Source organism: Macaca fascicularis, chromosome 12, assembly GCF_037993035.2.
Source record: "Macaca fascicularis isolate 582-1 chromosome 12, T2T-MFA8v1.1".
Lineage (NCBI taxonomy): Eukaryota > Metazoa > Chordata > Mammalia > Primates > Cercopithecidae > Macaca > Macaca fascicularis.
In genome coordinates this window covers 5,343,095-5,370,337 of record NC_088386.1, presented here as the reverse complement: position 1 = coordinate 5,370,337, position 27,243 = coordinate 5,343,095, and the positions used below count along the sequence as shown (strand labels likewise).

Genomic DNA, 27,243 nt, shown 5'->3' with positions numbered 1-27,243 from the left:
TATTCAAAACAAGTGGCTGAGTCTCAGTGAGCTTTATCATCTTTAAACTCATCTCATTCCCATCCTCCTCTCCTCAGCTCCCCAGTCACCTTGAAAACCAACAGCCTCTCAATTATGGTGAAAACTAGCAACCTGGTGGCCACTGTCATGGACAGAGGGAGGTGGAGCTCCAAAAAAGTTGTATTATTGGAAAATTGTCATTATTTGACCTATCTGGCAGCTCCTTGGAAACACCCAACACACACACATGCACAAGGTCGTGTTTATTTCATTTTACTTAGAACTGACTGTTGCTCAGTGACAACAGCTATTTCTCCACTGTGTGTGTGTGTGTGTATATATATGTGTGTGTGTGTGTGTGTATATATATATATATATATGCAATAAGAGGCAGTTATTTGACATGAGAGCTGCCTGAGTTGATGACAAAAATTGGATCAAACAAAAGCATGACTAAAAACTTAAAAGGCGAGCCAGAGAATGAGATATTCATAGGAAACTTTGGAAAGCTCCAACATATTTCTGAAGATCTAGGAGGCCAGGCACATGCATAGGTTGTTTGTGTGCCTGGGAGAAGGCCCTAAGTTTCACCAGAATGACTTTAAAGTTCTTTGCAAGTAGGAAGTGAATTCTAAGGCAGGGTTCTAAACCACCAGGGTGTTGCAGTTTGCCCCAATAGGTGCAAAAGGCTCTAAGCAAACGATGAGAGATTTATTGAGTCAAGCGAGACTTCTAACAAAATCTCTGTCCGGTAATTTGCTGTCCCCTAAGTTAACTGAGTAGAGACTAGAGTGGCCACCCATGAAAAAGAATATAGGCTTCACAGAATTGACTCAAAGGTCACTTTTTGAAAAAGCCAACAATAACAAAGCCTGGAGATAAGGAGGAAATCTGATTTCCAGGCTTGCCAAATTATATTATTTAAATGTCTATTTTCCAACAAAAATCATGAGACAGGCAAGAAACAGGAAATGCTGCTTTAAACACTAATATTGATATCAGGAGCAAGACAAGATTATCCACTCTCATCATTTCTATTCAACAAAAGACAATAAAATAAATACATGTTGGAAATGAGAATCAAAACTGTGTTTACTTGCAGAGGTCCATATATAAGACATGATCTTATATATACAGAAAATGTTACTGAGCACAAAACAACTTGTTAGAACTTAATAAATAAGTTCAGTAAGGTTGCAGGATAAAAGATCAATATACAAAAAACAATTGTATTTCTATACACAAGCAATAAACAACCAAAAATGAATTTTTAAAAATAGTTACATTTGCAATATATCTAAAAGGATGAAACAGTTGATAATACATTTCACAAGTACAAGACTTGTACAATGAAGACTACAAAATAGTGTTGAAATAAATAAGACCTAAATAACTGGAGACATCCCGTATTTATGGATCATTAGAATATTGTTAAGATGTCAATTATCCAAAACAAATCTACAGAGTCAACACGATCCTTATCAAAATCTCAGCTGATCTTCTTGTACAGAGTAACATATCTATATAGAAAAAAAATATGAAAATGCAATGGATCCAAAATAGCCAGAACAATCTTGAAAAAGAAGAATATATTTAGACAACCCACACAACCTGATTTTAAAAGTTAAAAAGCTGAAAAGCTACAGTAACCGAGAAAGTGTGGTGCTTGTATAAGGCTGTATAAATATAGTCAAATATAATTTGGAAGCCAGAAATAAACTATTATATAATGGTCAATGGATTTTAAACAAGGATATCAAGGCAATTAAATGGGGAAAAATAGTCTTTTTAAGAAATAGTGTTGAGACAAGTAGATATTTACTTAGAAATGAATGAAGCTGAACCCCCACTTAAGTCATATGCAGAAATAACTCAAAATGGCTCATAGACATAAATGTCAATGCAAATTTAAAGTTCAATCTTAGAAAAAACAAAAACATAGCTGTAAATCGTTATGACCTTGGATTGGGCAATAATTTCTTAATGAATGATAGATACCAAATGTCCAAGTGACCCAAAAGAAGTAGATCAATTAGGCTTTATGAAAATGTTTTTAAAAACTGTGCTGCACAATCAGGAAAGTAAAAAACAACCTACAAAAGGAGTGGAAATATATGCAAATCATACACTTAGTAAGGAAAAAGTATCAAGAAAAAAACAGGTTGCATTTCTATCTAGATGGATACTCCCAGCTGATGAACTCTTTAGCCAAAAGATAATTGCAAGTAACCCAGTTAAGTAATGAGTAAAGAATTTGAACAGACAAGCTCTTCAAAGAAGATATACAAGTGATCAGTGATTATAAAAATACATTGTCAATATCATTTTATTAGTCAGTAGGGAAATGCAAATCAAAGTCACAGTGAGCTATCTCTTCACAATCACCACAGTAACTAAAACAAAAAAGATGACATTATATGACATGAAAGATGTGGAGAGATTGGAAGCCTCAAATATTCCTGTTGGAATTGTAAAACTGTGCAGCCATTTTAGAAAGCAGATTAGTAATTTCTGAAAATGTCTAGAACAGGGTGTTATCATATGACCTACCAATTTCACTCCTAGACTTACACCTAAGAGAATTGAAAGTATATGTTTATACAAACCCTGTACACGAATATTCCTAACAGCATTATTCTTAACAGTTAAAAATAGAAAAACCCAAATGTCTATCAACTAATAAGTACTTAAATAAAATATGATCTATCCATACCATAGAATGTTATTTAGTAATAAAAAGGAATGAAGCACCTGATACATGCTACAACATGAGCCAACATTGAAAATATTATGCTAAAGGACAGAAGCCACGTATTGGACATTAAATGTATGATCCCATTTATATTAAATGACCAGAATAGGCAAGTCTCTAGATACAGAATGTAGATCACTGGTTTCCAGGAGATGGAGGAAGGGGTAAGTTAGGAGTGACTGCCAACGTATACAGGTTTCTTTCTGGAATGATGAGAATGTTCTGAAATTTGATAGTGGTGATGGTTGTCCACTTCTGTGAATATACCAAAAACCATTGAATCACATATTTTAAAGGGGTGAACTTCAGGGTATGTGATTTATATTTCAATAAAACTGTTATTGAGGAAAAAAAGATAGTGCGATGGGCACTCTCTGGATCAAGGAACAGAAGAGAGACACTGCAATCCTTGTTACAACAGAGTGACATGGAAACGGGCTGGTGATGGGAGTTTCCTTCAGAAGCTTTACCTCAAATCTGTCTGACATTAGGCAAGAATGATCCTTATCAACTCAGAAATAGATTTTCCGTGATACATGTCTTACCTTTACCCTTTAGGTTTTTCTGGATGATAACATTTTACAGTAATCCACATGGTCCTCTTTTGCTGTCTGATCTCTCACATTCTTTCCTAAGTTATTGTTGGGGGGCCTGCAAAACACAAGCATTGAACGTGAAAGTTGTTCTTAAGCACAATCTTGATATTATACTTTTTTATCTGTAATTGCAAATTCAGCATAAATCTCTGTTTTATCACACTAATGATTATTATAATTTGCTCATTTTAAACCCGATTATTTTTCAATTAGAAACTCAAATGATTTTTCAAGTTCTCACATTCACCCTTAAATGGCAGAGGCACTCCACATAGATGATTTCAGTTACAATTTAAAGTATTGTGTAATGAGGATTTTTAAATGTTAATTAAAACATTGTGATAAGAGAACCAAACTTATTAACGATAAGATGATAAATATCCAATTATTTCTTGACAAAAATCTCTACCAGCTGCTTTTAGTATTTCACTAATGTGTGAAAGAAACAGAATAGAGGAGACATTTTTAAGACTATTTTAGAACTTTTGGTAATCTCCCTCTGTCCACCAAAAACTGACAGTTCATTCACAATCTGCTTGGTCCTGTTATTAGCAGGTTAAGCAGGGAAAGGACTTTGAGGCTGCAGGAACAATATATGTAAGGGGACTGAGCACAAGGATGAAAACAACTCCGGAGAATTCAGATTTATTCAGTATAATTGGGATCCAAGTTATATTTAAAAAGCACCATGTACCTTATTATTTATCTCATTTAACCCTTTAATTGTAAGCTTGACATTATACATGCACATTATACATTATACATGGCTCAACCTGAGAGATGGCTTGCACCAACTCACAAAGCCCTGAATGAGTAGAGCTGAGTCTCGAACTCATTCTCATCATTCCATGTCTTCTGTGCCATAAAGGAGAGTCTTTGTCTCTACCATGGCTTCCTCGCAATGTCATTGCTGTGAGGAAAAGGTCCTGAGCAGAGGGCGTTGTAAAATGAACAGAGGATTGAAAAACAAGGAACACCAGATTGGATGAAGGATCTGTGTCTCACTCTTTCCTCATAGCTTCGTGGCTGATGCTGCTTTCCTGGGCTCACAGATCCCATCCTTATGGGAACCTGCTGAACTAAAGGGGTATTTCAGGTTGTGTTTCTGAATAGATGGACACCTCAGCCGGTGAACTCTTTGGCTAAAAGATAATTCAATGCAATGATGGATGACTACGCCATGACTGACTTGCTATTTGATGAACGATCAGACTGTCTTGTCGACCAGAGTTGAAATAGATGTTCACACAGAGACAGCCCCAAACTTTCAAATTAAACCATCTCTTAGTTATAGTTTAGTATATGTCAAGATTTTTTAAACCAAAACGGAGGGACAGGAAAGAAGTATCTGTATGTGAGGATAAGACACCATTTATGTCACTGATCAGTCTTTCAAAGTAGAAATTAAAATATTCATGAGTACGCTCTATGAGACTTTCCTAAAGGCTGCATACCCAGCAGTGAATTAGTGTTCTGTTAAATAAATAAAACATAAAAGGCCCAGTTCACCTGCACTATAGCCAGTTAGTAAAATTCAGAACATATGAGGGGGACAAAAAGAAGTAACAGACCAATACAAGTGAACAATTAAAGAAGTCGGGAAGTGTTAAGAATGGTGGACCAAGGTTCCACTATTTATGGCTTGTGAGACTTCAAACATGCTACTTAGCGTCTCTAACTCAGTTTTCCTGTCTACAAAATGGGGATGATACACTCAATTGCTTATTTTTTTATTACTATAAATGCTATAATGTATACAAAGCATCTCACACAGCTTTTGATAAATATTAAATGCTCGATAAAAGCTAATCATTATTTAGCAATTGAGAAATTATTTGTAATTACAGCTAAAATGTTTGTGATCTCAAATAAGTCGCTCATCCTTGGTTAGAATCTGGTTAATATAAATGTAAAAATCAATCTAGACAGAGCATCCTAAAATCTTCTGGCCTCAATTGAAAGAATCCAAAAGTTTGTGTTATTGCATATGTCACTTTGCCCGCCTGATTATCCATACCCTCATCAGGGCTTTGAACACATTTTCCCTTCTCAGTTCTTTTGGTATACTAGATTAGTCAAACATCTGCCCTTGTGTGCTGACGAGAGTAACTCGAGCTAGGACACAAATTACCTTGACACCCTGTTCCAGAGGTTGGAAATGCTCTTTTCATATATCTGCTAATAGCTGTCCTCCCCAGTAGCGCCCATGTGACCTTTAAATATCACAGAAGCTAAGTGGCAAAGGAGAATAATAATGCCATTTTAATTGATTGGTAAATTATTGAGCAGCGTTAGCTAATACTCCGTAACAACCTCTTTCCTCTCCCTTTCCCACTCCAACTTACTGGAACAAATCATTATGCTCTCTGGAGGTTCCTGCTTTTCTTACATGTAAATCTATGATCCATTTGACCCTGTCTGCTATGATGTAACATATAAGTTAGCTGAAAGAATGTGGAGATAAATGTAATGCAAAATAACTGTGGAAACTGTAAGCTAAAAATGTCCTTGTAGACTACATTTCACTGCAGTTCTAACCAGTCAGAGCAAAATGGAATCATACTTTGAATTTTTTATTGCTATTTTTTAAACAATGAGTTGAAACTTTCTTTGATCAGGATTCTTTGGAGTTTTGGAATGTCTAATGCTGGGAATGATAACAAAACTTTGATACAGATCACAAGTGAGTGACTGTACAACCCTTGTCCCATTACATAGCAGTAGTAGTTTTGGAAACATTTGTTCATAGAAATCCAAATATCCATCCAGCCCCATCGATCTCTGCATTATCCTGTTTCTCCTCTGATGAGATCCTTCAAGGTAACATCTCTGCAAAATGCCCAAACCTGATAGTTCTGCCTTCCGTGAACACTCACATCTGTCACCCCCAATAACACATGCATGGAACGGCTTAGCATGCCCCCAAATCCTCTCAGATTCCTTTGCCCTGTGTAGTGTGTTGTCTTCTCTTAAGATGCGATAATATATATGTTTTACTTCCTTACAAATTTAATTCTACCTTCATGTCTTCTGAAAAAAATTCTTGGGCCCCTTACTTTGTGTTTGGTCTTCCATGACACTCTGGGCTTCCCTCCTCATGTAACCATGGAGCTGTGACACTCATTTTTGTGTTTCCCTCTCCCATTTGTCTGTAGACTCATTTTGGGGATGGGAAGGATGAAAAGCACACTCATCCCTGTAGCCTCAGTTCCTTGCTCAGAGCCTTTGGTGTGTTAAGCATTCAGAATCATTTGTGGAAAGACTAGATGAATGAGCAAGTGAATTAATGAACAAATGATCCTTTTTCAGACTGTCAGGCTGTTCATCTTCCTAGATTTTCTTTACTTACTGCTACCATTAGATAGTATTTTAGAATTAAAAACCCTTCAACATCATCTGAAGAGGAAAGAAACTATGTTTCTTTACATCTGTCTGTCTAAAAGTCAAGCAAGAAACTCCATGCAAAAAAGATGCGAGGAAAGCAGTGACCATGTGATAGCTTAGCCTGCAGAGTGTTAAAAATATATGTCCTCATAGACACACTTCCGGTGCTGATGTGTCTGTGTGACCTTCTTCCTGGCTTGATTATGAAATTAGCTCATTTAACAAATAATTCAACCCCTACATCTTATACAAGCTCAGCATTAAGATGTTGTTGGGATTTAGAGCACGCTGGGAGCAACACCCAGGAGATGAGGTCTTTGGTAGGTTCAGAGGGTGCGCACATGCTCAGAAGTGAATTAAAATGCAAAACAGCAGAGCAGCATCAATGCCATGGGGTCGAGATGGCAAAGCAGGAACAGAAGCAGAATAAAAAGTCTGGTAATGACTCGCTGTATAACACTGGACAAATTAGTCCCTCTGAGGCTCATCTGAAAATGGGAATAATGATACCTAATTCACAGCAAGCTGATGAGGATTCTTTAATCTGTGTGGCAGAATTGAAAATATGTTTGAAATTATTAGTGCAAGCAATATGACAGTTATTGAATGCTTTCTATCTGTCTGATGACAAGATAATCAAGAACCACTTAACTTCCCAATTCAGCTCAGGAACAGTTCTGCTATGTGACCACCATGTTTGGTCCAGTGTTTCTGACCTTGAGAAGTTGAAAGCCTTGCGAGGCAGGTATTGCCAACAAGATCGTACTTCTTCCTACAAAATGGGCAGGAGATTTGTGGAGGACTTTCTCCAACTGGTCACTCACACTTAAGAAATGGTGTTCTCGGCCGGGCGCGGTGGCTCAAGCCTGTAATCCCAGCACTTTGGGAGGCCGAGACGGGCGGATCACGAGGTCAGGAGATCGAGAGACCATCCCGGCTAACATGGTGAAACCCCGTCTCTACTAAAAAATACAAAAAAAACTAGCCGGGCGAGGTGGCGGGCGCCTGTAGTCCCAGCTACTCGGGAGGCTGAGGCAGGAGAATGGCGTAAACCCGGGAGGCGGAGCTTGCAGTGAGCTGAGATCCGGCCACTGCACTCCAGCCTGGGTGACAGAGCAAGACTCCGTCTCAAAAAAAAAAAAAAAAAAAAAAAAAACAAATGGTGTTCTCTCCTTGAAAGCAGACTGACTGACTTGTCTTGAATCTTTGAGATTTCCCTCTGAGTGTTTATCTGTGGGTGTGAAGAGGATTCCAGAAACAGCTCAGAAGTCCAGCACTGATCTCTAAGCTTCCAGAGAGTTAAGGCTTATTCTTCACTACTGAGCCCCAAGGGATAAGAGATCTGGGCTCTGTAGCCCCCATGGGCCATGTGTAAAGTGTAGAAAATCTTTTCAGCATATCTGTAAGAAACACAAATGGAAGAGAGACAAGTTCGCCCTCTCATGGCCCAGTTACCAGGAAGCAATCAGAAGACCAAAATAAATAAATAATAAATACATAAAAATAAAAATAGAGTAAAGGAATAAAAAGTATCTCATCTAGCACTTGATTCTCCTTTTCAGCCCATATCCACCAGTGAGAACGATGACAGTCAACTCAGATAACCTGCAAGCTGCAGAGTCACCTGTCTGCTCTGCCTCTGTCAATTGCTTGCAGGCTGGCAATCTAGATGGCAGTTGATTATATCTCCATTCCATATTTACAGCATCGAATGGGGAGGGAGAGTTGTGCAGAGAGATTTGACATGGGCTTGAGCAGTTAACAAAACTTCCAGCTTCACAGAACCTAAACCGTGGATCCCTCTAACGTCAGATGCAACAACTGACCCTGAATATTTGCGAAATGCCAGATACCAGTTCTGGCATTGGGATGCAGAGAGGCAGCACCATGGTTTGGTTAAAGGCTGAGACTCTGAAGCCAGTTTGCCTGGAAAGAGCCCTGTCTTGCCCATAGGCATGCTGTACGGGTTGGGCAACCCACTTCTACTCTATGCCTCAAATTCCTCATCTGTAAAATGAAGATAAGAAAAGTGCCGCCCACAGGTTTGTTGCAAGGATAAATGAATTCATACAAATTAGGGGCTTAGAGCAATGTTTCATAACTTCTCAGGAAGTCATAGCTGTTACAAAAATCAATGAAGAGAAAGATAGCCACAGTCCTTCTGCTTCCTCTAACCTCCACTGAGCTCCAGATACTGACTTGCCCATGGACCATCCCTCCTCTCCTCCCCTGATGTGCCATTTGGTGCCCCTCTGCCTATGTTTGCCTTCATTGGTGGCCTTGAATTCTGTGTGCTGGTGTAGCTGTCTCCACATCCTGCATCACCATCCTCCTCAACACCTGGTCCTGCAGTTGTCCTCCCAAACTCAGCTCCTTCCTCTCAGTCTACTCAGGTGTGATATTTCCAGGCTCTAATTCTGATGGCCTCTGTCTTCTTTTCTAGGACCTCAGATATATCACTTAACATAATATGACCTCCATTCTTTATCAATAATAGAGGATCTAGAAAAAAATTATATCTCAGATCATTTTCAACTTTAATTTCTTGTGTTTTATGACTATAATCTGTGAATCACAGAAAAATTACAGTTTCACCTAATGAATCTAAGATAAACACAGTAGACATTCCCTGAACATGGAAGTGAGGTTTGATATTATCAAGCTAAAGAGCTCTGGACCCAGGTCATGATGAAAGAGGTGTTTCTCCATGGCAAATCAAGGCTTCACTACGATGGGGTGAGCCCAACTCAGGGTCAAAGGAAAGCCAAGGCTGAAAAAAAGTGGCCTGGCCAGGTGGTCTTGACTTGGCCAAGAAAATGTAGGTTAACAATGAGTCAGATGCTTAGACAGTAAGCAACACAAGAGGCAACCTGTGAGCAAGTGCTCTAAGAAAAAAACCAGGGAACACTAGGGGAAAAAAAGGAAAATGAGAGGAGAGGAAAGGAGGGGAGAGGAGGGGAAAGGAGGGGAGGGGAGGGGAGGGCAGGGGAGGGGAAGGGAGGAAGGTGGGACAGAGGGAAGGAGGGAGGGAAGAAAGGAGGGACGGAGGGAAGAAAGGAGAGATGGAGGGAAGGAGGGATGGAGGAAGGAAGGAGAAAAGGAAGGAAGAAGGAAAATAAAAGAAAAGAAATAAGAAAAACACACCTGAGTACCCCTTTGAGTCAGTGGTTATTCATAGGCAAAGACTTTATTTTCAAAGAGATGAACAGAGTTAGGAAGTGCTGGTTTCATTCCCAGGATAAGAAAAATCACAATTCAGTTAGAAATCTGAAAGACAAAGGTACTGAAAGACAAAATCTCCTTCCGGGTTTCACAGTATCCAGGTCCTGGTGCATGTGTGTGTTGGGATGGGAGCAGGGCACAGGCACAAACTCTTAAGCGGAGTCAAAGGAGATATAACTCTATGTATTTATATATATATATATTATTTACTAATAAAAGTACAGCTTCATCTGCCATGCAGTGCTACCTGTCTGTCACATACTTTCTCTCTGTCTCTCTGTCTCTGTCTCTCTCTATATATATATATTTTTTTTTAAGATGAAATAATTTAGAAAACATTAAATAGAGTTGAGCCTGAATCAAGACCCCTGATGTTTTTTGATTCTTTCCCCTTTTAGCCTCAATACGATCATTTTATAAATCTCCACAGTGTTCGATGTTTTAATTTTCTTCCCTGTGTACAAGATAATTTGTTTTCAGTTGAAGTAACATCTGTTTCTGCAGATAATTAAGTTATTAGATGCCGATCAATTTAATAAAGCCACAAGGCTTTCCTGACCTCTTTATGCATAATCAATGAATTTAGATGCAAAATGTGAAAACCTTCCTTTTTAAAAAATGAACAAAGTCTTCCATTAACATAGTCATTTTGTAATTACGTGATGCTTGCAATCAGATGGCTATGCAAACACTACATTCTAGAAACAGAGATTATTCAGTCCTTTCAGGGTAGCAAGAGAAAGGCCTGGGAAATGGTTGATCTTCCTTTTGTCCTTGAACCAATAGTTTCCACCTTTTATTACCTGAAGTATGTTTTATTTTATACCTACTACAGTTAATGTTTCTATTCCACCTGGTATCATTTCTAGAGTATTCTAGGCATTTTGCATACATTTTCTTCACTTAATCTTTTCAGTAATCTTGCAAGTAATTATTAATATTCCTATACTTTACAGATGGCTGAGAGAGGACACCTCCTCTCTCATGGGGTGACTCATGGGGTCTTCCAAGGTGGTGTCAGAATTTACACTTCAACCCCTGGGCTCTGGCCTCCATCCTCAAACAATCTCATTCAATTATTTATTGCACCACTAATTGGACAAGTTTCTTCAGGGATATTACCTCTGTACTCAGCTTCTTATACGCTGGTCTGTGATAGGATTTGAAGAAGGAAGCAGCATTGATTCCCGTAGATTTCGAGACATTATTCAAGGTCCAGAATTCTCTGTTTCCGGAGTTTGGGCAATTAGTAGATAGATCATCTTTAGTACATTTAGTGGGAGTAGATTCTCAAGATGACAGGGATGCCAGTGAAATAATTAATCAGGAATTAGATTAAACAGTGCGGGTAAGACTTGCACATGATCATCTTCTTGTCATTTGAGAAATTAGAAAATTTCTATTTTAAAGCCGAAATACAGTTTGCAACTTTAAACTTAACTTGGGTGCCAAACATGGGAATGAACATACATTAGCACAAAAGCATATTTGTATTTTTGCTGTCAGATTGAAGATGTTTCTGTTTCATTTAAGATATTCTTTTTAAATTTATGGCATTAACAAAAGTAATAGCAATAAAAGCCACAAAACACAGGATAATTGACAAGACAGAAGACACCTGGATGTGAGGTTACTTCACTTAATGTCCTTTGAGCTGCTTTCATCAAATGTGAAAATCAAAGTGCTGCCTGTCTCTCACATACAATTATTTTGTGGATCAATGAGAGCGTGTGTAATGCAGATACTCTGAAGAGTATAAACAGCCTGATCAGTATGAAGTATTATTCAGTAATAAATTGTTTTGTTAATTTTCATGTGATTTTAGATCTCCATCTAATGTGACTCATCACTTTCATGTGCTCATCCAAAATCAATCAATAATGATTTCCTTCGGTGAAGTTCATGGTAGATGAAGCTGTACTTTTATTAGGAAATATATTTTTTTGTCAAAACAGCAATGTAAATGAAACACTAACTCCTAACTTTGCTAGTTGCTCTTCCACACTCTACCACCACGCCACATCTTTCAGAGGCAATATGACAGAGTGTGGCCACAGTACCATATTACCTTCTTTTTTATTTTGTTCAACTATAGGATTAGAATATATGAGTCTTTGGAATCATAAGTAGTGCCTGGAATTTGACATGCAAATACATCTTACTTTAGGCATTTAATATAATGAAAATTTAACATATAATTTTAATACTAAATTATTAGATACTGTTTTAAAGACTAATAATCTTGGCAGCGAATTCCTATGACCATGTAGTACTAAAGGTAAGTCCCCAATTAGCCCTGACATTTTTGTCTTATAAATTTGTAATTTTATTTTTGGTATTTCTAGGTTCCATAATATGACAGACATCCGTCTATATAAAGTTTATTTATTGTGTTTTGTTATAATGACTTTGATTTCTTTTTATTTATTTATTTATTTATTTATTTATTATTATTATACTTTAAGTTGTAGGGTACATGTGCATAACGTGCAGGTTTGTTACATATGTATACTTGTGCCATGTTGCTGTGCTGCACCCATCAACTCGTCATTTACATCAGGTATAACTCCCAATGCAATCCCTCCCCCCTCCCCCCTCCCCATGATAGGCCCCGGTGTGTGATGTTCCCCTTCCTGAGTCCGAGTGATCTCATTGTTCAGTTCCCACCTATGAGTGAGAACATGCGGTGTTTGGTTTTCTGTTCTTGTGATAGTTTGCTAAGAATGATGGATTCCAGCTGCATCCAAGTCCCTACAAAGGACTCAAACTCATCCTTTTTTATGGCTGCATAGTATTCCATGGTGTATATGTGCCACATTTTCTTAATCCAATCTGTCACTGATGGACATTTGGGTTGATTCCAAGTCTTTGCTATTGTGAATAGTGCCGCAATAAACATACGTGTGCATGTGTCTTTATAGCAGCATAATTTGTAATCCTTTGGGTATATACCCAGTAATGGGATGGCTGGGTCATATGGTACATCTAGTTCTAGATCCTTGATGAATCGCCATACTGTTTTCCATAATGGTTGAACTAGTTTACAATCCCACCAACAGTGTAAAAGTGTTCCTATTTCTCCACATCCTCTCCAGCACCTGTTGTTTCCTGACTTTTTAATGATTGCCATTCTAACTGGTGTGAGATGGTATCTCATTGTGGTTTTGATTTGCATTTCTCTGATGGCCAGTGATGATGAGCATTTTTTCATGTGTCTGTTGGCTGTATGAATGTCTTCTTTTGAGAAATGTCTGTTCATGTCCTTTGCCCACTTTTTGATGGGGTTGAGAGTGAACAGGCAACCTACAGAATGGGAGAAAATTTTTGCAATCTACTCATCTGACAAAGGGCTAATATCCAGAACCTACAAAGAACTCAAACAAATTTACAAGAAAAGACTTTCATTTCTTTTTGCATGTGAGATGACAGAAATTCCTTTTTGTGTTGGGTAGGGTACTGAAAAATTGGAATGAATCGTTAAGAAAAAACATAAAACTTTTTTGGAGCTCTGTGACTCTTCTTGATAAACAGGAAAGATGGGTATAATTCCTGGATAAGTCTTCACTTAAAACCATCTGGATTTTAGCAACAAAACTTTGTGTCCCTTGCCCTGGTTCTCCATCTGGTTTAGCACTATTCTACTAACTCTTCAATCCTTTCATTATATTTTTAAACTCAGATATAACTTACATACAGAAAGCTCAAAATTCTTAAATGTGCAGCTGAATATGCTTGTACATATACACACATTTGTGTAACTGCTGCCCAAGTAATGGCATAGAAAACTGTCCCAGCCGCATTAAAAACTCCTTGAGCCTCTTCCAGTTGATGGTCCCCCAACAGGAAGTCAACATTCTGCCTCAAACACGATAGATTAGTTTTGCCTGATTTTGAACTTGATGTAAGTGGAACCATAACCGAGTCATATTGCTAAAGTTACACTAAAATAGGTCAGGATGCATTTGTCAGACCTCCAGTTGGTACTTCCAGCTTCTTCCATGGTCTGCTCATGTATAAGACATGTGCAGAAAATAGTTCTCACTTTATGCATGATTACATTTGAAAGATGATCAGACATACGCACTTTTCGACTCCACATCCCTTCCAGACACAGGTTAACTATTAACCGCCTTTCAAGGAGACTATGTAGAGGACACACATCAAAACAAAGTGCCCACAAGCAGGGGCCACTGGCCACATCGAATTCCCTCAGCAATCAGGATGTGGGATGCAGAAGTATTCATTGCTGTTGTCCCTGATGGTCACTTGTCCCTGATGGCCCCTGTTGCAGTCAGCAAGACGAACAGAGCCACTAGTCCTGTAGTAAGAGTGTCAGTGGGAAATAGGGGAACTTTCTCTTCAAGTATACATGAACTGTGGTGAGGTAAAAAAGAAGTGCTGAACAAACCTGCTGTAGAGATGTATAGAGATTAATCTGAACAGTCCTGATCATGTATTATATGCATATAATTACAACTATTCTAGACAGAAATAGGCTGTGTGTCCCAACAAGGGCTCTGTCACTTAACATGCCTCAGCTCATCTTGACTCAGCTTGGATAGTTTCTGGCTCTACCAATGAACAATCAGTCACTCAGGCCATATTTTTGGTAATTTTGGCTTCTGTTTAATCATGTCTTCTCTACTCATTGCCCATCATTATTTATTAGTGTGTAAGAACCCTAAAACCCACTGACATAAAACAATCATTTATGATTTTGTTTTATGATTTGGGGAGAGGGGTATCTTGGCTGTGATGCGTGGTTCTTCTGCGCCATGCAGCATTGACTTGGCTGCATTCGGCTACCCTAGGTTGTGAGGTCTAAGCAGTTTTGTCTCACACATCCAGTATCTCAGTACTTCTCCATATGTCCTCTTCTCCCTCACTCTCTTGGGCTTTCTCACGTTATGGTGGTTACTGAGTACTTAGACCTTTTACTTGGCAGATTGCAACAAGAGCAGAAGCAGAAGATTCCAGGATTCCTCTTATTATATTCATCAAAGTATGTGATAAGGCAAAGATAGTTACACGGGACAATGAGGAATAGATTCTATTTCTTTATGTGTCACACAAGCATTCACATACAAAGAAGGAAGAGTTGATGCATCTCTGGAGAACAAGGCACACTTCATTTTATTGCACTTCCTTTATTTCACTTCAAAGATATTGCATTTTATTTTTACAAATTGAGGGTTTGTGGCAACCCGGCATTGAGCAAGTCTACTGGCACCATTTTTCCAACAGCATGTGCTCATTTCCTGTCTCTGTGTCACATTTTGGTAGTTATCACACTATTTCAAACATTTTCATTATAATTATATCTGTTAGGGTGATCTGTGATCGGTGATCTTTAATGTTACTATTGTACTTGTTTTCGGGGACCGCAAACCACATCCATATGAGATGGCAAACCTAATCAATAACAGTTGTGTGTGTTCTGAGTGCTCCACCAACAGGCTCTTCTCTACCTATTCCCTGAGGCCTCCCTATTCCCTGAGACACAATAGTGTTGAAATTAGGCCAATAAATAACAACACAATGGCCTCTAAGTGTTCAAATGAAAGGAAGAGTCACATGTCTCTCACTTAAAATCAAAAGCTAGAAATGATTAAGCTTAGTCAGGGAGGCCTGTCAAAATCTGAGATAGGCTGAAATCTAAGTCTCTTGTGCCAAACAGTTTGATAAGCTGTGAATGCAAAGGAAAAGTTATTGAAGAAATGTAAAAATGCTACTCTAGTGAACGTAAAAATAAGAAAGCAAAACAACCTCACTGGTGATATGGAGAAAGTTTTAATAGTCTGGAGAGATCAAAACAGCTACAGTCCCTTAAACCAAAACCTAATGTAAAACAAGGCCTTAACTCTTTTCTATTCCATGAAGGTTGAGAGAGGTGAGGAAGCTGCAGAAGAAAAGTTTGAACCTAGTACAGGTTGGTTCATGAGGTTTAAGGGAAGAAGCTGTCTTCAAAACACAAAAGTGCAACCGAAGCAGCAAGTACTGGTTCAGAAGCTGTAGCAAGTTATATAAGATCATTGATGAAAATGGCTACAGTAACAACAGATTTTCAATGTAGACAAAAGAGGCTTATCTTAGAAGATGATGTCATCTTGTACTTTCATAGCCAGAGAGGAAAAGTCAATGTCTGGCTTCACACCTTCAAAGGACAGGCTGACTCTTTTGTTAGAGACTAAGGCAACTTAGTCATTTATCATTCTGAAAATCCTACATCCCTTAAGAATTATGTTAAAGCTACTCCATCTGTGCTCTAGAAATGAAACAACAGAGCCAGAGTCACAGCACATCTGTTTATAGGACTGTTTACTGTAATATTATAAGCTCTTTATTAAGACCTTCTACTCAGAAAAAAGTGATTCCTTTCAAAGATTACTGCTCATTGACAATGTCTCTGGTCACTCAAGAGTTCTGATGAAGATGTACAAAGAGATTAGTCTTGCTTTAATGCCTGCCAGCACAACATTCATTTTGCAGACTATGGATCAAGGAGTAACTTTGACTTTCAAGTCTTATTATTTAAAAAATAAATCTTCTAATGCCCTAGCTATCATAGATAGTGATTTCTCTGTGGATCTGAGCAAAGTAAATTGAAAACCTTCTGGAAAAAATTCAATATTCTTGATGTCATATAGAATATTTGTGATTCCGAGGTCAGGAGATCGAGACCATCCTGGCTAACACAATGAAACCCCGTCTCCACTAAAAATACAAAAAAATTAGCCGGGCGTGGTGGCGGCGCCTGTAGTCCCAGCTACTCGGGAGGCTGAGGCAGGAGAATGGCGGGAACCCGGGAGGCGGAGCTTGCAGTGAGCCGAGATCGCGCCACTGCACTCCAGCCTGGGCGACAGAGCGAGACTCCGCCTCAAAAAAAAAAAAAAAAATATATATATATATATATATATATATATTTGTGATCCATGGGAAGAAGTCAAAATATCAAACTTAACAGGGGTTAGAAGAAGTTGGTTCCAAACCTCATGAATGACTTTGGGTGATTCAAGACTTCAATGACAGAAATAGCTCCAGATGTGGTAGGAATAGCAAGAGAACTAGAATTAGAAGTGGAGCCTGAACATGTGACTGGATTGTTGCAACCTTGTGATGAAATATTAATGGAAGAAGAGTTGTTTCTTGAAGCAAATAAAGTGATTTATTGAGATGGAATGTACACCTGGTGAAGATGCCATGAACACTGTTGAAATGGCAAAAAAGCATTTAGAATATCCCATAAACTTAGTTTATAAGGCAATGACAGGGTTTTAAAAGATTGAGTTTAATTTCAAAAGAGGTTTTACTGTGGATAAAATGCTATCAAAGTGCATCACATGCTACAGAGAAATCTTTGATAATAGGAAGAGTCAATTGATGCAACAAACTTTATTGTATTAAGAAATTGCCAAAGCCACCCCAACCTTCAGCCACCCCACCTTAATTACTTAGCAGCCATCAACATCTAGACAAGACCCTCCATTAGCAAAAGGATTAAGACTTCTTAAAGACTCTAATGATCATTAGCATTTTTTACCAATTTTTAGTATTTTTAGTTGAGGAATGTACATTGTTTTTATAGATATAATGCTATTGCACACTTAATAGTCTACAGTATAATGTAAACATAACTTTTAGATGCACTGAAACAACAAAATTGTGTAACTTGCATTTTCGCAATATTTGTTTATTGTAGTGGTCTGGAACCAAACTCACAATATCCTCAAGTTATGCCTATAATTTAATCTATTCCTGAGTTTTCTGTGATGGGTTGCTTTTATCCCATCTCATAAACAGAGAGACTTCAGTTTAGCAAAAGACACCTTTAAAGAGAGAAAATTAAAAACTGTGTAACTGTATAACGAATGCCTCATTTGGGTTCATTAGTCAAGAGACAGCACGCACAGAGTAGGCTATTCAAGCCGTGTGCCTTGATCATTGCATTTTGCTGAGGGAAAAGACCACTTCCACAAATGCTGCTCTAATGAAGCAACCCAAGCCTGCCCTGTTCTTACCTCTGGGGCTACAGATGGTTGGTTGATAAGCAGCATCAAGTTCAGGAATAATTAATTCATATAAACTGATCAATGGCATATAAGGTGCTTATTTTTTTTGAAAGCTGATCCCACATAGGGGAGAAAGTAATTAACTTAATTATTACTCTGAGGAATTTGAACCAAAGATGTTAGCCTCTTTAGCTGATTAGGGAAAAAGTAAAAGCTAAAGAACACACATAGAGAAGTTGGAAAGTGTGGACCATGAGTAAGCTGTAGTCAGGCAGAGCCATGAATGTGTGTGTTGGAATTCTGAATAATCCATCACAACTTTACAGGGGAATGTGGGAATATTGAGTGGTAAAAATATGAGGGGACATGTGAGCGATGATGTAATTTTATTAGATTGGTGATAATTAAAAAGGGTTTAGCTTTCTGTGAATTTATTAAATAAAATAAAATTATGTTAATTTATTTTTGAAATGAAATACCTATTTTGTGTACTTTCCTATATATTTGATACATCAATTTATAAAAATTAAAAACATGATGTGCTGTTTTTACATACAGGAACATGAATGAGGACTCTACACAGAGAGAGAAACATAAACCAAGGAACGGATATAAGTAGCAAAACCCTCACAGGAAATTTCAAAGATTTCATCATGAACAGAAATGAGAAGATACAATACAGTAGAATTTCACTTTTTTTAAAGAATAGGAATCTTAAGCTCTATGAAGCTCAGTTGAGAACAAGCACAAGTAATGAATATCATTATTCTCCAGATTTTTAATATCACATACCTATCAGTAAATATTCTGTGCATGTGCCCTCTGTATATTGATTTTGTAATTCATAAATCTTATACATACTACTGCTAATACACAATATAATTTTGGGCATGTTTTATGTCCATCATAAAACATATATAAAAATAGAAAGTCATAAAGAAACACATGAGTAGAAATTTTACCATTTTCTTTTAGCACCTCCGATCACCTTGAGCATGCCTCTTTGTAGAGTGGACTATGAAGTCAGCCTGAACAGAGTTTCTCTATGGTTCTATAAATTAATTTAAGGGCAGAATCCTTGTTATAAGAACTAACCTTTGGAACCACTCAGAGGAAGATAGTGTGAGTCTTTGACAAGCATCCATCCCTCCATTTTAATTCAGAACACCTCTTCCTTAGATTTACTTTTTGGTAGAAAGTTCATGGAGGAAATAAATCTTGATTTGAGTCTTGAGAGCCTCATTAAATTGTTAAAGGGAACAATATCAAACCAGCGATGGTTTGGATGTTTGTCCTCTCCAAACCTCATGTTAAAATCTGATCCCTACTGTTAAAGGTGGGGCCTAGTGAGAAGTGTTTGGGTCACTGGGGGAGACACTTCATAAATAGATTAATGCCTTTTCTCCAGGGTGAGTTAGCTGTCACTCTTAGTTCCCTCAAGAGATGGTTGTTAAACATAGCCAAGCACCTCCCCCTCCCACTCCTCCTGCTTCCTCTCTCCCCATGTGATCTCTACACACACCTGCTCCCTTCACCTTCCACCATGAACAGATGCAGCCTGAGACCCTCACCAGATGCAGATGCCCAATCTTAAACTTTTATCCATCAGAATTGTGAGCCAAATCTTTTTTTTCAGTAAATCACTAGCTTCATATATTCTTTTACAGCAACACAAAATAGTTCAGGTATAATACCAATTTGGAATATGAGTGGTGATGTAATTAGATTTCTTAACCTTGGTGATAATTAAAAAGTGTTTAGCTAGGCACAGTGGCAAATATCTGCAGTCCTAGGGATTCTGGAGGCTGGAGCGGGAGGATCACCTGAGTCCAGGAGTTAAAAGCCAGCCTGGGCAACATAGTGAGACCTGGTCTCAAAAATAATTAAATTTAATTTAAAAATAAATAAACTAAAAATTCAAAAATGTTTAGCTTCCTGTTGATTCACTGAGTGGAACATCGATGTTTTGTGCACTTGTCTATATATCTGATACATCAAAAGTGAAAATTTGAGAATGGAGAAGTTTGGAACATCTCAAGTCACAGATTCCATGGGGAAATAATGTTGAGAACATTTGTTAAAAACTATCATATATGCTTTCCTGGAAAGACTAGCAGGACAGCAAAATTATCGGGATAGTTGAAGAGTTAGTAATATAACAAATAAGTGGGCTTGAACGTTAGGATTTTCATTTATATAAAACAAACAGGAGATACAACTCACGCTACTACCACGTAAGTGAGTCTCATAGAGAATGTTTTAGAAGCTAGATGAATCCTTTCAATTAGTTGCCATCTCTATATCAGCAATGGCTGAATTATGCATGAAGGTAATAGTAACTGAAATGAAGACTCCACAGCTTGCTCAAAGAAAATAAAAAACATAGAGTTTCATAAAGATACAAACATATCTGCTCTTACTTAAATAATGCTGATAACATGCACATTTTACTTCAGTAATTAAATAGTATTTTAAGTCAGCAACTTAAAAAAAAAAAAAAAACACTACTTCTGGTTTCAGCTCTGACACACAAAATGCTTAAAAATCATCATACTCAATCCCAGCACTTTGGGAGGCCGAGGCAGGCAGATCACGAGGCCAGGAGTTCAAGACCAGCCTGACCAACACGGTGAAATTCCATCTCTACTAAAAATACAAAACTTAGCAAGGCCTGGTGGCACACCCCTGCAATCCCACTTACTCAGGAGGCTGAGGCAGGAGAATCGCTTGAATCCGGGAGACAGAGATTATAGTGAGCTGAGATCGTGACACTGTACTCCAGCCTGTGCGACAGAGTGAGACTCCATCTCAAAAAAAAAAAAAAAAAAAATCATACTCATTCTTACAACAAGAAAAAGCAGAATAAACTGAATGTCAATAACTTCTTGGACTGATTAGAGAACTGAAATTTTAATACAAAGTGTTGCCCTGAAATCTTGAGAAACAGGTGACTCTAGAGAGCCACAGCTGAGTTCTTTTTACCTAGAGCAGAAGCCGCTGAATACATTATCTGGGAAGAACACTTAAATGCTAACTTTTACAAATTTCTGGAGGTGGAGTGTCAAAAGGGAAAACAGCTATTTTCTTTATTTGCACAAAACACATCTGACAGGAAATTGGTGAGAGTTTCCCTCACATTAAGCAATTCCCCAACTTTCAGGGAACCAACGGGTGTCTTATAATTCAATTATGACACTAAACACCCAGAGTTAGCACAGACTCCACAGTTTAAGGGTTTAATCCCACAATATTGCCCCTGCTTCAGATGCCAGGTGCAAGTCCTAGGTTGTGACCTGTGCTTCTGACCAACCAGCTATAAACTGGGAGTTACTCTTCCCAGTTTTGGTAATTTACTAGAATAGCTCAAATATCTGAGCATGGCACTCTACTCACTATTACCAATTTATTATAAGAGAAACCACTACTCGGGAATAGGCAAACTGAAGAGATGCATGGGACACCGTAGGTGGGAGGGGCATGGAGCTTCCGTGCTGTCTCTAAGCATGACACCTAGCATCTGAATGGGTGTATTTGCCAACACAGACACCCTCTGAATCACATTACATCGTTTTAATGAAGACCTCATTATTTAAACATGGTTGATTACATCATTGGTCATTGGTGATTGGACCTAATCTCCTGCCCCTCTCCCTTCCATGGAATTCTGGAGGTGGGCCTAATTGATTCCTCTGGTCACCATCCACCATCCACCAAGAGTCACATATTAGCATAAATTCAGGTATTGTTGAAAAGGGATTATAATAAATAATGAAAGACATTCCTCTCACTCTATTATTTAGGAAATTCCAAGGGTTTTAGGAGCTCTGTGCTAGACACTAGGGGTGAAGATCAAATATGTTCTTCTTATATCAAAATTATCACAACTGTAAACTAATGTGAGAGACAGGAAATACTGAGGGCCTCTGCCCTAGAGTATCCCCTAAACTTTTGGGTTTTTACCTCTAGGAATCCTACCAGGTTCTCACAATGAGGATCAGAAAAATATTTCCTTATAGCTTTCTCAGGGGAAGGGAAAGAGAAACCACTGTGAAATGCTCAGAGTGGTGTACATAACCAAAGCCTGCATGCCAGAGGAAAATACTTTTACCAGAGCTTTATCCCATCTGGGAAAAGGTCATTTCTCCCACTCCACCCTCCTCTAGCCTTCTTGCCTCATCCATGATGGAGATAAGGTACCACTGGTGGGAGGAAACAAACTTGCGAGGTTCACAACCCAGAGACACAGGCTTACTAAAAGATGGAGATTTACTTTTTAATATTGTAGAACATTTCTGCTTTGATTATTTCCTTTCACCCTCTTGGTAAAAGAAAGTTTACACCTTAGAGTTAGGAGAATGTTGGAACATGCAATATCCAACATGGGACAAATGAAATCAAAAGCAATTTACTAGTCACATATACCCTCAGCCTAAGGAGCAGGACATTGTAAGACATGCAAGGTCATGTGGAGTTTGTACTCAGTAATATATTGAATAAGCAGGGTCTGTGGGTACCAGGTTTTGTACTATCAAGGCGGTTAGGTGCCCTCTCGTTCCCGTGGAAAATGTGATTGGCTTGTTCAAATTATTCTGCAGGCTGGCAGGGAACTGAAGCCCAGGCAGGGATAGGCAAGCATTGTTACAAGAAAAACGTCAAACTGTTACATCCTCCCCAAAATTGGGAAGAAACTGAGAGACCAAAGAATGACCCAGAGAACTCCCCAATGAAGAGTAGAGGAACTTATTAGAACTTATATACAGGGCATTCCTGGACAGCAGTAGGACAGTCAAGAGGTCCACACCATCTTCTGACTAGAAACTGCTTTTAAGCTAATTTACTAGCTCTTTGCCTACTGTGTTTAAGTGATGACGTTGTTTTTCTTGGTAGGTTCTCAGAAACTCTCTGGGATGTTTGGGTTCTCAGGGACACCTGCTTTTTGGCTGAGCACCATAGCCTTGGCTCATTACCCAGCCTTCAGACTTAAAGTAGCCAAAATACACCCTTAAGTAACCTGGTGGGGGACTCGTCATACTGCAAGTGTCATGCTGTGTCACTCTGGTGAGGAGGGTTATTTGACTAGTGGACTTTACCCATAGGAGCACAAATGGTAAGGGGACTGTGATTAAAACATTCACAACATATCCAGTTTCAGGTGTTAGGTAGTACATGGTGTTAATTTTAGGCCATGTACCACAACTTCCCTCCCCACACCTTACTACCACACCAACAGGGATTCAGTATAATAGCAGTGAATCACAAGCAAAAGAGCTGCAAGAGACACACTCTCTCTGATGCAGGTGAGTGCTCAGGGAAGCCCACAGTCAAAACTGGAGAAAAAAAAGACTCTAGAGAAACTTGAAGCCTTCGACACTCATAGCTACAACAAACATCAAACCCAGCACAACTCCTAATCGGATTAAAATAAATTCTCACATTTTTCTCCAGTTGCTATTACCTGATGAACCATACCTGGTCTTCAACAAAAAAAATTAATAAGAATGTCAAAATATAAGAAAAAAAAATTGTGATGAACTGAAGTAAGCAGCAGAGCCAGGCTCAGAGATGCCACAGACAATGAAATTATCAGAAAATAAATGTAAAACAACTGTAGTCAATATAGTAAGGGCTCCAGTGAAAAAAGCAGCAACAATCAACAACAGATGAATAATGTAAGGAGAGACACGGAAATTTTAAGAAAGGAAATACTAGAAATTAAAAGCACTGTAAAAAGTGAAGTATAGCTTTGAAGAATGAGCTCATCAATAGACTGGACACAGCTGAGGACAAACAAATGAAAAAGTCAATGAACTTGAAGATAAGTCAGTAGAATCTTCCCAACTTGAAATACAAACAGAAAAATATAATTTTAAAAAAATATAATACATCCAAAAGTGGGGCACTAATTTCAAAAGGCTTAACATAAATGTTATGAGACTATCAGAAGGAAAAGAAGAAATAAACGGAGTAGAGAAAATGTTTGTGGTAATCTAGGCTGATAATTGTCCAAAATTAATGGCAGACACTAAATCATAGATCCAGGAAACTCAATGAACAAGAAGCAGGAGAAAGAACACAAAAAAGTTATACCTAGAAATGCCATATTCAAACTACAGAGTCAACACAAAACCTTAAGAGAAGGGGGGGCGGGGAATTAAACACGTTACCTAGAGAGGAAAAGGGACAAGTATTGATGTGAACTCATCAGAATTCATGAAGGTGGGAATAAAATAGAGTAAACTATTTTAAAGTTTGGCAGGAATACAACCAGCATGCTAGGATTTATGAATTTCTGGAGGCTCAGTGAGGGCAACTTAGAGAGTTAAAACCTCCAGAGGTCCCCAGTCATAGGGAGGCCCCTACACTTTTGTGAGTTTTACCTCCAGGAGCTCTACCAGGTCTGCACAGGGAATATCAGAGAAAACTCTTCTCATCCCTCTGGAAGAGAGGAGGGGAAAAGGAATGATTCTGAAATATACCAGAGCATTCTGTTTTCTTAAAGTATCCCCTCAGAAAAGAACTATTTCACCAGAGCCTAAATTTCTGGACTTTACCAGGGCCTAACTGACCTGGGAAAAGAAGACCAACTTCAACCCCCTCTAAGCCTTTTACATGGAAAAAGGGAAATACCCACTCCAGCCCACTCTAACCACCCTATCCCACCTAATGAGGGAGGGATGGTGACTAAGGAGCACATATGAAGTTCACATTTTAGTGGTACAGGCTACTAAAAGACTGAGATCACAGGACTATAGAATGTTTCCCTGCCCCCCACACTAGTACTCACACTAGTACTAGCTTATTTACAGCACTTCCTCTCACCCAGCACATCATGTCTGGATATCAAGAGAAAAGAGTCACACTAAAAGGCAAGAAACACACAGTTTGAAGAGACAAAGCAATGCATCAAAACCAGACCCAGATATGACAGCAGCATTGGAATTAACAGACCAGAATTGTAAAACACTGTGATTAATATGCTAAAGGGTCTAATGAATAAAGTAGACAATATGCAAGAGCATATGGGCAATGTAAACAGAGAGATGGAAAGACACAAGACACACATAGAACGAAATGTAAGATGGCAAAAGTAAATCCAACTATATTAATATTAACATTGAAAGTAAATAGATTAAGCAACCTAACTGAAAGTCAGTAATCGTTAGGCCAAATAAAAATCAAGATACAACTATATATTGTATACAAGAAACATACTTTGGACTCGAAGATAAATAGACAAAAAGTAAGAGGGTAAAGAAATATATGTCACATAAATAGCAACCACAAGAAGGCAGAAATGGCTATAGTATATATACTGTAATAATGACAGTAAGAAATAAATGTTAAAGTAAAAAAGAAGTATCAATAGAAATAAGCAGGGCATTTTATAATGATAAAAGGCTAAATGAGTTAGAAAAACATATTAATTATGAGTATATACGCACCTAAAAACAGAGCACCAAAATGTATGTAATGTAACTGACAGAATAAAAAACAGTTTAACAATGAAAGTTGGAGTCAATAATCTGTTTTTAATAATGACAAATCACATTTTCTTAGATATGAAAACACAGGTAGGCAGAAAATCAACATGAAAATAAAAGATTTTAATAATATTAGCCAAGTAGGCTTGACAAACATCAATAAACCCTCATCTAACAACTACAGAATATACAATCTTCTCAAGTACACATGGAACATTCTCTAGGAAATGCCATATGCTAGCACATAGCACAAATATCAATAATTTAAAATGGAAACAATATAAAGTATGTTCTCTGACAATAATGGAACAAAATGAAAAATCAGTAACAGAAAGACATCTGGGACACTCACAAATATGTGGAATTGAACAGTACACTGCTAAGTAACAAATGGATCAAAGAAGACATCCAAAAGAAAGTTAGAAAATACTTTGAAATTACTTAAAATAAAGACACACCTCAGAATATTTATGAAAGGCAGCTGAAGCAGTGCTTTGAGAAAAATTTATAGCTATAAATGCTGACAGTAAAAAATAAAAGAAAAATCAAATCAATAACTTAACCTTCTACTTCAAGGAACTGAGAAAAAAACAAACAAACAAACAAAACATAACTGAACCCAAAGCAAGTGGAAATAAAGAAAGAATAAAGGTTAGGGAACAGAACTATGAAGCAGAATAGAAAAGCAGTAGAGAAAGTTAATGCAAGCAAACATGTTTCGTTGAAAATCTCAACAAAATGGACAGAATATCAAAAAATATTTTAGCTAGACTGACCGTAAAAAAGACTCAAATAAATAGAATCGGAAATGAGAGAACATTAATATAACCTTACAGAAATGAAAAGCATTTCAAGAAATGCTTGAAAATTTGTATGTTAATGACTAATTTGATAAAATGGACAATTTCCTAGAAAAACACAAATATCTAATAATAATAATGATGATCCAGAGAGAAAAGCCCAGGGCCAGAAAGCCTCACTGGTGAATTCTACAAAACATTTTTAAAAAAATTAATATACATAGTTTTTTCAAAATAATCATTTAAAAATAGAAAGGGTGTGACCACTATTCAGTTTATTCTACGAAGCTAATAGTACCTTGATACCAAAACCAAACCAATGTATCACAACATAAAAGACTGCAAATGATATTCCTTTTGCATATAGACATAAAAATCCTAAACAAAATATTAGCAAATATAATTTTGCAAGTTAGACAAACCTTGTGGAATTTATCTCAGAAATTCAAAGTGGCTTTAATAACCAAACATCAATTAATTTTATACAACATATCAATGGAATAAAAATTGAAAGTCACATAATCATCCCAGAGAACACAGAAAAAGCATTCACAAAATCCAACATCCTTTTATAATAAAATCCCTCAACAAATTAGAAATAGATGTGAACTTTCACAACTGGATTAAAAAATATAAACCCCCCCCCACCAAAAAAAAAAACCATTGCTCACATGATACTTAATGCTAAATGACTGGATGCTTTCTCCGTAAGATGAGAAACAAGATGTACAATTTCATTGTGTCCATTCAATACTGTAATAGAGATTCTAGCCAGGGTAATTAGATAAGAAAACAATGGGCGTTCAAATTAGAAAGAAAGAAAATTATTTCTACTTGCAGATGATGTGATATTGTATATAACAGTCTTAAAGAGTCTACTAAAAAGTGATTATAAAGAGTTAAAAGGTTGTAAGATATGAAAAAATAATAAATAAAAATCAACTATTTCTATGCATTAGTGATGAGGAATATGAAAATAAAATTAACAGAATAATTTCA

General features: G+C 37.6%; 1 long non-coding RNA gene across 2 annotated transcripts in view; it reads right to left on the bottom strand.

The window, feature by feature from the left end:
- Positions 1 to 1,069: 1,069 nt before the first annotated feature.
- Positions 1,070 to 27,243, bottom strand: part of LOC135966414 (uncharacterized) — a 42,418-nt gene continuing 16,244 nt past the window's right edge. The window contains exons 2-4 of one of the 2 annotated variants that reach the window (XR_010579736.1): positions 20,665 to 20,770; positions 3,298 to 3,403; positions 1,263 to 3,007 (exon numbers count right to left, since the gene is read on the bottom strand). This is a non-coding gene — a long non-coding RNA (uncharacterized lncRNA). Of the gene's footprint in view, positions 3,404 to 20,664; positions 20,771 to 27,243 lie in introns of both variants that reach the window. The other variant, XR_012420928.1, reaches the window with a different exon arrangement.